The following is a 9120-nucleotide window of genomic DNA, read 5'->3' as shown; positions in this document are numbered from 1 at the left end:
ACATGGGCGCAAGCACATCATATGCGTATCAATGGCTAGATACGCGATTGATGTATCTCTGTAGGCTCTGCCCTGTCGCGTATAATATTTAGATACGCAAGATAAAAAGTTACACTAGATAAAATTTGGTATTTTATCTGAGAGATAAAATGTCATCTCAGAATACCAATTTCATTTTAAGAGATAAAATAAAATATTTTAAAGATAAAATAACCTCAGAATACCGTCCCTGTTTTCTTTAACCTATTGTCCAGTGGAACCTCATTGTACATGTACAGGAACTGTCTGATTCCAGTAGGCAACGGATTAAAATAATGCTGAATTTCAGTGTTTTTAGCAGATGAGGTAGTTGCCTGACTTCGCAACGCTCTGTTTTGTTGATGATCAGCACAGCATAAATTCTTTGTTAATCATGCGATAGTTATGGTCGGCAGTTCATTTGTTCAATGAATCATGGAAAGATGAGCATTGTTTAAAGAAACAAAACTTGTTTTCCTTAACAATTTTCTAAATGGAAAACAGAAAATGTTTGGTATTTCAATGTCACAGTCATTAATCCTGTGCATATTGATACATGTAGATGTAATGCAGGTGAGACTATCAGAGCCATTTCACTTCAGAACTTAGAATTGAATTTTATTGTACTTTTATATTTCTCTTTACAGAGGGCATATAGTGCTATTCACAAGAACAGATCCCTGGAATCAAGGGTTCGTCTGGCAGAAGTGGCCCTACGGGAAGCAGGGAATATGTAGCAAGACTGAGGGAAAATTAGCTGTCATGCTGGAGGATGAACTCAACAAACTCGGGTCAATGGTCCAGAAAATGCGCTGCAATATGCCTTCAGAACCAGTGGTAAGTTGTGCAGGATTTACAATTATTGTCTACAGAGTGCGTCCCAGAAAATAATGAACACAGAATTATTGATGCTTTATCCTTCGTAATCAGTATAAATAACAGGGTTCCCAGCCCATCAGGGAAATCAGGGAAAATTTACTTTTTAGCAAATATACATGTATATTATGCGGAAATGAACATTATGCCTTAAATTGCAATATTCAGATGTCTTTTCTAAAAGATATCTAATGTATTGTACATTAGATATCTTTTAGAAAAGACATCTGAATAAGCAAGTACATGTACAGTTTTAAATTGTTTTTGTCCATCATGCCATTTGTTGAAAAAGTGTTTCTGTATAATCACAATATAAAATACCATAAGCGCATTTTTCCCAATGTAGATATTTATGAAAAATGGAATGTTGTCCAAATAAATGTGGAGCGTTGTGGCCCAGTGGATTAGTCTCCGGACTTTGAAACAGAGGGTCGTCGGTTCAAATCCCAGCCATGGCGTAGTTTCCTTCAGCAAGAAATTTATCCACATTGTGCTGCACTCAACCCAGGTGAGATGAATGGGTACCTGGCAGGAATTTATTCCTTGAAATGCCGAGTGCGTAAAAGCTGCTTGAGCTACAGCCGGGGAAATAATATCCAAGTCCTTTGGAAGCGCATAGAGAAGTTATTCATAATTTGTTATGCGCTATACAAGAACTGACTATTTTTTTTTCTTTCACTTTACTCCCGCAGTCTCGTCACTCGGTGTACAACATGGATGCACCCCAATCTGATGTTAACCATCTGCCAAGTAAAAATGAGAGAGATAGTCTACCAGAGACAAGGATATAACAGCATTCTTGAAGTCATCTTCTACATTACTAGAGGGAATGTCTGGTTTGAAAATTTATTGGTATTTATGTGATCATGTATATCAAATTGATGGAACCAATTATCAGTTTATTCAGAATTTATTCAGAATTTGTTTTATGAAATATAAGACTATATATTTATTTTTGCTGTATGAATCCATTTTTATGTTTCTAAAGGCCGCCGCATACCTTAGGACCCGGCTGGTCTACGACTGGCTCGCGACTGAATGAGGGGAAATGTGACGTCACAGCTCTTGTCAGCTTGAGAGTCGCACACCGGTCAGAGACAAGTCTCAAGGAAAATCGTAAGGATTTGACTTGTCGAATCTTTATGACTGAATCACAAGCTCAATCCAACTTCCAGCCAATCAGACAGCAGAGTTGCATGACGCGTAAATGGTATACAACGCGCATACGCTGTAGTAAGCACCATTTTCTCAGTTGCTATGGCAAAAAGCAAAAAGTGCATGCGTGAGTCGCAGACAGCATGGTATCGGGTCGCAAGGTGTGCAGTGTCGGGGCATATGACTACCTTGCGATTCATCTCTACTCACTCAGTCGCAAGCCAGTCGTAGACCTGTCGGTTCGTAAGGTGTGCGGTGGCCTTTATGATGACTTTCTTGTAGCTCCAAGCAGCAGGTCCAAGCTATTATCTCTTTGCTGACATTACATTGTTTCTGAATTATCTGTTGTTTCATTATTAGATGCATACTATGGAGGTGTTGTGAGAGCTAATAGTTTGCTTGCACATTGCCTTGGACTTGATCTATATATTGTATAATTTTTTTTGAAAATTTCTATTAATTATGTACATGTATGCTAATTTATGCATAATTTGTATACTTTTTACCTAAAAAAAAGGTCAATTGTCCAAATTTTTGGTGTAGAAACTCTTCTTGGTGTTGTTATCAAATGTTCTTAAAAATATTGCGATATCAGGACAAGATTTTTAAAATTAGTTTGGTACTGCAATTTCCTTTTTATTTCTTTGTTGTTTTATTGCTTTTCATTGATTTTTGTCTCGTCACATAGCAGAGCGAGGCTACATGTATAGGCGCCGATTTTCCGACGGAGGCGGCGGCATCATTAACATCAAATCTTAATCTAAGGTTTAGTTTTTGAAATGACATCATAACTTAGAATGTGTATATACCTAGTTCATGAAACTTACACATAAGGGTGATGAAGTATTACTGAACATCATAATGAAATGATTTGTCCTCGCTATAACTGAAGAACTGTTTGAGGGATCAGCTCTCATCTTTAAATATGTGTCACTCAACCCAGGTCAAGGCAAAAACCCATGTTAGATAGGTCTAGTATATTATAATCGAGTTAGAAAGTGCTTTCATATTATTTGATATTTTACTTTCCTTTTTATTAAGTATACCAAAACAATTCTAGGAATGTTTCACAAAATGAAACAAAATCTGACCTTGAGTCAAGTCATGCTGAAGCGTTAACATGCTCATGATGTGTGATACACAGTCTGATCAATTCATTTGCATTAGAGTGTGTCCTTTGAGAGTGATTTAAGCAATATAATGATCTGGGCCCCGTCTTACAAAGAGTTACGATTGATCCAATCAATCATAACTCTATGGAAATCCATTAGTGTCATTATTTTTTCTTCAGGAAATTTGCAAAATGTCCTTTGTAAATGAAGGAGAACTCACCGAATTGTCAAGAAATCAATGAATATATAGATATACATTCATATTTAGAATTTTTTTAAACAAACATGCATTTTTTATGTTGACTTTGCTGGCTTTCCCTAGTTGCAATTGATTGGATCAATCGCAACTCTATGTAAGACGGGGCCATGTTATTTTCCACACGCAAGTAGAAATTTAATCACACTTAACTTTTTGTAAAAATACCTCAGTCTTTAATTTGTCTCTTAAGGCCTCCGCACACCTTTCGAATAGTCCACAATCTGATTTTGGAGCAAATCACATATTGTTAATTGTCTGAAATGTGATTAATAACTATCTTTTTTTTTCGAGGCTTAAAATTAACTGTGAGTATACTAAATAACTTTAGCTGATTTTAAACCTTTATTTTATTTTTTTTTAGTAAAGGCCAAATCGACTTTAATTTGTAGAAAATCATATGATTGCTATGACATCGCTTCAACTAGATGTTCATTTTTCTTGATTCAAATGATGATGCTAGTATAGTCACATGTCTCAATGTACACAACATTTTACTCCAAAATCGGGTTGCAGACCAATCAAAAGGTGTGCGGTGGCCCTTACATCAATGTCAGATAGCTTGGACCTGCCCTACAGTGTAAATAGTCTGTGCTACATGTACATGTATATACTACACTTGCTTTGTATTCATGAAGTGTATTTTTTTTCTTTTAAAAGAATATAAATTGTAAGACCAGCAGCCTGGAAGATTCATTCAAGTTGCAGGACCATAGCAGTTGACCTCGTTGATCGATGATGGTAGGCCCTCGTCCTCACAAACATGGCTTCCTGTCTGGTTTGAGCTGGGGTCTTCCTGCCAGAATCACACAATTAGTGACATCACTACCAAGAGATCTATATGTCAGTGTGCAGAGAAGGGCACTGGACAATGTTGTGCATGGTATACAACTTACCACAATGTAAGTGCTTTAATCATGATTTTGTGTCGCCTAAAGTATGTGAGACAATGCAATCGGTTTTCCAGTAATTATTTATTGAGGGCAATAGAAAATATTGGGCGGCAATTTTCCCCATATCAGGATTTCTGTCTTTATATACCTCCCAGTACTAATTGTTCCAGCTGTTGCTCTAACTTTATCTTTGTTTCACATTGTTGCAACATTATATTTTCCATGACTGATTTAATAATGTGCTAAGAAGTTAAAACAGTTTTTATAAGAGATTTATATATATACAGACATTGATCCATTTTTTTTTAGCTGCAGAGCAATGAAAGAGCAATGTGAATTACTTTGCAATATATTCTCCTTTTCTGTATGTGTCATTTCAATTTGAAATACAGTAATATTCCACCCTTATTGCGGTCATTTCACCATGTACCTACATAAACCTCATGTTTGTGCTAATGCCAATGGCACCGCCAAAAACATAACGTTTGTATGAGTGCCGAGTGTGTATCCATCATGACGTCATGAATGTGAAGAGATAATGTGGACTGCACGGATGTTTAGATATGTGATGATAGACGGTAGGTTCTCAAAATAGGTTTGTCTGCCCAAATCTTCAACTTCGGATATAAATTCTTCAACCATGTTATGAGGGTTGTGCACTTCAATGTTTTTTTCCACAATGTGTAAAAAAAAATGCTCCTTCAATCAGAGCAATATGTGAATCTTGTTTCAGAAGTGCAATGTCAAATTTTGCTTCTAGAGCCTTGCCAGTGTAGTGTTTCAAGTTGACCCATATTGATATTTGAAATATTGACGGAGCAGTTTAGCCAATATGGCTTTGGAGCTCAGTGGCATTGATCAAGATCGATCAAAACAAACCTGGTTTGCTCTCCATATCGACGCAGGTAACCGTTTTTTCTGCACAAAGAGAAGACAGAGGAACTGGTGATGAAATGAGTGCTGCTGACTTCCAGAAATTTATTTCAGTTACATGTGTCATCTTTATATTTGGTGTTTGGAATCTGGTAATGTTGCGATAATCTTCAAGTACTGTGTGACCACAAGGAATGGTGTTCCTTTCAGCTTACGCATGATATTCAGAGCTCTTCAAAACCTCTTGCAATTCACACTCCGTGGACTTGCAGATGCTAACATCTTGTGAGAGTGTTGGCCTCTTTCTGGTGGCATTAGAGGAATTCTCAGTGGACCTACATGTAGTTCCAGTTGGTCATTCTTGTCTTTTCCCGCCATTTGATATTTTCATGTGTTTATTGGAGTTTTCCGGATTCATTTGACTCTGATGAAATGAAAGGCAATGTGAAGTCTTGGTATTACAGATTCAGAGTCAATAAAGACAATTTTTTGCTCCCCATGCGTGCCGATCTCATCACCAAAAGGGATACATTTTCTGGCTTTGTCTGTAACTCTACTTTTGAGACCACAATCTACTTGTTTGAATTCTATTAAGGCAGATTCTTTACGTCTTTGTCAACATTCATTCTTTCTTTGGAATGAATTTTGAATAGATTTCCTGTTCAGAGGAAACTTTATCATGTTCAGGTATTCAAAAATGTAATCCCTGAAAGTGAAGGGAACTTACTGTTTAACCTTATATAGCCCAGGCTATTTTGAAATTACATAGACAGTGGGTTCTCATGAATTTTTTTTCAATGAAAGTTGTTGTCTATTTTTAGTCATAAATACATGAAATCAATAGCTTGTAATCAGCAAAGGTAAAAATGATGATGCATTTATTAATTTTGGCTACATACAGAATTTGCATTGACATTGAATTTGTCAAATCACATTTTTAGTAATTTTGGATCTGATATGCACTTACAAAACGTTGCCCAACTTTGTAACCACATACCATCACGTTGTGAATTTTGTCTTAAAAGTTGCACGAGAAAAATTTCATTAAATGTAGTGTCCTGATCTTTACAGATTTATCACAAAAAAATCATGTGGGGCTATAAAAGAAGACCCCCCCCCCCCACCTGGGCTAGATAGGGTTAAGGTACCTGCTTAATATTGCCAGTTGTATTTGGAGAAGGGCCTCCACTCAATGATCAATTTGCGTATATGGTGCCGTTTAAAGATCTTTAATGCGAATTTGTGAGTCTTTCACTTCTTTGCAGTGATCATACAATGCATAATTTGCAGACCATCATAGAATTAGTTCCTTCTTGCTTACGTAGTTCCAATGATCAAGTCAGAGAAGCTTCTCAGCCAGGTCCTGAAGCTTGACATGAAGTGATGCTAGGCTGCTCATTCATCCATTTTCCAGTCTGAGTAGGGCAGTGATTGGTATATTTTTCCAACAGTGTCCCTGTAGCTAAAGAAGTGGTTTCCTATATCCAGCATGGAACAAGTTTTGGAAATTTTGTTGGGTGCTGTCTGTCAGATTTGACAGTGCATGTTTTGGTAGATTTTTCCAACAGTGTCCCTGTAGCTAAAGAAGTGGTTTCCTATATCCAGCATGGAACAAGTTTTGGAAATTTTGTTGGGTGCTGTCTGTCAGATTTGACAGTGCACGTTTTGGTAGATTTTTCCAACAGTGTCCCTGTGGCTAAAGAAGTGGTTTCCTATATCCAGCATGGAACAAGTTTTGGAAATTTTGTTGGGTGCTGTCTGTCAGATTTGACATCAGTGCATGTTTTGGTAGATTTTTCCAACAGTGTCCCTGTAGCTAAAGAAGTGGTTTCCTATATCCAGCATGGAACAAGTTTTGGAAATTTTGTTGGGTGCTGTCTGTCAGATTTGACAGTGCATGTTTTGGTAGATTTTTCTAACACTCCATGACCTTTCGGCGAAAGAAGTGGTTTCCTCCATCCAGTCTGGAACAACTTTGGGATATTTTATAATTGGGTGCTGTCTGTGAGAGTTGTCATTGGTTCTTGATGACCATTCGGCTGAAGAAATGGTTTCTTATATCCATGGAAAGATTTTTTTTTTGGAAATTTTATTGGATGCTGTCTCTGAAATTTGACATTTTGCTTCACTACTATGGTTGACACATTGTAATGATTGATGGGGAATTATAACCTTTGTGGGATATGAAGTGTACTCCCTCAGGACAAGCCTATGTTGAAGTCCTAACCTCGTTAGATCTATCTATCATTGTCGGTGCCTCGCCTGATCTCTCAGAGTTCATGGTGGCATGATGGATACAGTATGCACGCAAACATTTGGTTCTTGTATGATGGTGAATGAATAAATTAGCTTGATAGGGGAAAACTTAATTATTTTTCCTGTTGGTTTGTATTTTGATAAAAATGCAGTATTCATTGAAATTCATAGAAATGAAATTACATCATGTACAGAAAAAGGTATATTTATTTGCAAAATTATAATATATTCCATTTGCTCTTTTGAAAAGAAAAGCTCCCCCCCCAGTACAAGTATAAACCATAAGCAGAACACTGTGCGCTTAGAAAATGTATTATTATTATTTGAAAATTCAAACATTGTAGTATCAGTCATGGATAGTTAATGTTGAAAGGATGTGAAATGATTGAAAATGGGCAGATACAGGGAGCATTTCATGACAAGTTTTGTTCGTGATTATCACTAATTGGCTCTTAGCCAATCAGATGCAAGAAAAATCTTCATGAAATGCTCCCCTGGATGGATAGTTCAGGGAGGTATGGGAAGAGAGCACAATCAGTGGAGAAGGGGGAGGGGAGGGGGAGATGGATGCAAGGAAGGGAGCAGATTAAAGGAAAGGAGGTGGTGGGTGAATAAAAAGACTACAAAGGAGATAAATAATTCTTCTGGCAAGGAAGAGGGAAAGAGGATGGGGGAGGAAATTTCTTTTTGTGAATGAAAGTTCCCCATAAAAAAAAACTGTTTCCCCCAAGAACATAATCAATTGGAAAGTCGATGCATTGTCTTACATACTATTGGCTACACAAAATATTAACAAAGCACTTTCATTGTGGAAAGCTGTCTACCACGCACAACAGTATCCAGTCGGCTTCTCTGTACACTGAAAAATAGGTCTCAAGGTAATGATGTCACATATTGTGTGATTTTGTCAAGAAGACCCCAGCTCGGACTAGGCTGCTGGTCATTTTGTGAGGGTTGGGGTTTGCCCCATCGAATCAAGAGGTCATTGGCTGCTATGGTATCTTGTAATACTTGAATGAATCTTCTGGGCTGCTGGTCATTTTTTTTTGCTGTTTTTTCTTTGAAAAATTCAATAAAAGTTTTTGGAATATGAAAATTCATTGCTGTTCGACTGTGCTTACTCTGTCCCGTGTGAATACCATCTACTTGCCTGCCCCCTTTTCATCTATTATGAATGACCCCCCCCCCCCTCCCTTTTCCCCATGCAAAATTTGGCTTTGTTCCTTTTTCCCCCAGGGTGGGCCCCATTGCATGAAAATTACTATTACAGTAATTTTGCCATCCATCCGGTGGTGTAATGACCCCAAAATTTGTAAAGGAGGGGGGGGGGGGGTTAGAAATGGTGTATGGGGAAAGTTTTTACTTTTGAAATATACCCCCTTTTTGTCATTTTTTTGGGGGGGGTCCATGTTCTACCATCGGATGGCAAAATTACATTAATAGTATACAAACAATACACATAGGGCATTAGTAAGAAATACAGTGTACCTTTGGAAGAGTTCTAAAATGCCCAAGGCAGAGCTGAGGGTATTAGGACCGTCTCAAAGGTAACAAGTGTGTGTAATTATTCCAAGCAAAATGATGTGTATTATTTGTTTTATAAGATAGTGATGTGGATCCTTGTCATTTGATAAGCCACCCTCATCTCAATAGGATTTTTTTCTTTATTTTATTTTTGGGG

The sequence above is a fragment of the Lytechinus pictus genome, chromosome 4, assembly GCF_037042905.1.
Source record: "Lytechinus pictus isolate F3 Inbred chromosome 4, Lp3.0, whole genome shotgun sequence".
In the NCBI taxonomy this organism is placed as follows: Eukaryota; Metazoa; Echinodermata; class Echinoidea; order Temnopleuroida; family Toxopneustidae; genus Lytechinus; species Lytechinus pictus.
The sequence above is the reverse complement of the archived record's forward strand: the minus strand, read 5'-3'. Positions refer to the sequence as shown.